Raw genomic sequence first — 2,554 nt, forward strand, 5'->3', positions numbered from 1 at the left:
GACAGAAGGGGGACCAGAAAGTGGGCTGTCCGGGGACTGGAACTCTTAAGAGATTATTTACACCAGAGGAAAGACACTGGTGAGTTCAGGTGAACAGGCAGGTGCAGCATCACAAAGATCTACTACAACAACAGGAAAACCAAAAAGATGTCAACTGTGCCCTACAAGAAAGGACAGGAAAACAAAACATATGTGCTATCAGTGTGACTTGTGTATGGAACATGCAGCTGTCAAATGTGAAAACTGTCTTGGATGTGACAGGTGAAGCAAAGATTATTTCTGTGGTAGACTTTTATCTGTGGTTTCTTGTAGTTCACATAAGTTTTTAAAAAAATTTCTGACGTTATCTTTTATGTTTGCAAGCAAGTAAATAGCTGATGTCAAAATGTTGATGTCTATTCCAAGTACTCATTACATATTTATTTTATTCTATTGCTATCTTATTTCCCTGCTAAGTGCATGTTGTACAATATAGTAGAGAGCTCCTACAAAACAGGAAGAGAGGTAACAAGAATGGCCTACCTCATAGGAAGGAAAAGCTAAGCACATGTGCTGTCAGTGTAAGCGAGATGTGTGCATGGAACATGCAGTTGTCATGTGTGGAGGACGGCCTTGAGTGTGACAATTGAAGCAAAGCTCATATTTGTTTTAGCGTTCTATTGGTCTTATTGTAGTTAATACAGGAATTTATTTCTGATATTATCTTTTAGGTTTTTAAAGCAAGTACACAGCTGATGTGAAAATGTTGATGTCTATTCTAAATGCATAATACGTAGTAAGAATTTAATATCTTATTTTACTGATATTTTATGCTCCTGTTAACTACATACTGTATAAGAAACTCCTGAGAAAACAGCAAGACCAGTAAGACGTCAAGTACGTCCTACAAAAAGGCCAGAAAAGCAAAACACATGTGCTTTTAGTGTAAGCCATATGTGTGTATGGAATGTGCTATCATTTGTACAGACTCTTAGGTGTCATAACTGAAGTAAGTTATTTTTTTGATAAATATTTGTATTTTTATTGTAGTTCATATAAGAATTTGTTCCTAGACTTTGTACACCAAAAAACTCAACGCTGAAAATTTTGATGCTTTTTTAAGAGATTTTAATTTTAATTTTATTTATTTATTTATTTTTGGTACTAGGGATCGAACTCAGGACCTTGCACTTGCATGGCAGGCGGGAGCACAACTGAGCTAAATTCCTGGTCCTAGAATTCCTTTTTTTTTTGGTATCGGGGATCGAACTAGGATCCTTGCAATTTCAAGGCAGGCGGCAGAACTAAATCCCTGGCCCTCTTGATGCTTTTCTAATAATCTTAATTTTTAACACGTGCCTTCCAAGCATAAGGACCCGAGTTTAATATCCAGTACCCCCCCAAAAAAATTCAATACTTAAAAATAAAGAAGATTGAAGGGGCGTGGTGGCACACGCCTGTAATCCCAGCACTCCAGAGGCTGAGGCAGGAGGATCGCTGTGAGTTCGAGATCACCCTGGTCTTCACAGTGAGTTCCAGGTCAGTCTCAACTACATAGTGAGACCCTGTCTCAAAAAACCAAAAAAAAAAAAAAAAAAAAAAATTTTTTTTAAGACTTCTGACCCCTGGGTAGAATGTGAGAGGGTACCGATACAGCTGCTTGGAAAAGGAGGTGGTATGGTCTTCCCAAACCACCACCAACAACACTGGAAAAGCAGAGGAAGAAACATCTGGTTTGGGAGGATGAGGAAGATAGTGGCCTGATCCTGCATCTATCCACGGAGTGGCTGCGGGACGCCGAAGACAATACATCCGAGACTCAGCCGCGATCTCCTCTGACACTCACGCTCCCCAGGGGCACACTGAAATGGCCGGGACGCTCGACCCCAAGTCCGGCATACATAGAGCTACACTCCTTTCCGAGCCCCGGGCTCCCGTTCTCTGGACCAAACAGAGCGGAGCTACGAAGAGAACATTGACCGCGGCCAGGGCGCGCCTAAGGCCCGGAGGCGGAATTCCCTGGACTCTTGAGCCTTCCCCACTAGGGCCTCCGGGAGCCAGAGGGTCCTGCTGGACGCCACTGGAGAAAGGAAACGACCCCCACGACTCTTGTAGGTCCAAAGCCACAGTGGAAAGTCGATACCGGAACCAGGGACTTAGTTCAGTGGTGCCGCCGCGTGCCTAGCAAGCACAAGGTGCCGAATTTGATCCCCGGTACACTCCCTAAAAAGAAAGAAAATCGATATCGGAAGTCCCTCCGGCTCGACCTGGCCGGGAACAACCCTCCTGAGCCGTCATTGGCCCGTCTGTATGGACGCGAGGCGAGATGTTTTATGGGAAGTGTAGTTCGCACCGCATCCGCCGGCAGATAGCCGGTCCATCCACTATCACCTTGGCAACGACCAGAGCGCCAGTGCAGAGGGGAAGTGACGTTAGGCACCGGCAGTAGGAGCCATACGGGATTTCCGGCGCTGCGGGCGGTTTTCTGTAAGCTGTGGGTGGTGGGTTCCAGGGACTGCGTCATAGGTCGCCCCGGCCGGGAAGAGGCTTGGGCACCGCGCCTCTGCAGGCGCCG

Source organism: Fukomys damarensis, unplaced genomic scaffold (genome assembly GCF_012274545.1).
Source record: "Fukomys damarensis isolate Sample0158 unplaced genomic scaffold, DMR_v1.0_HiC HiC_scaffold_19, whole genome shotgun sequence".
Taxonomy (NCBI): domain Eukaryota; kingdom Metazoa; phylum Chordata; class Mammalia; order Rodentia; family Bathyergidae; genus Fukomys; species Fukomys damarensis.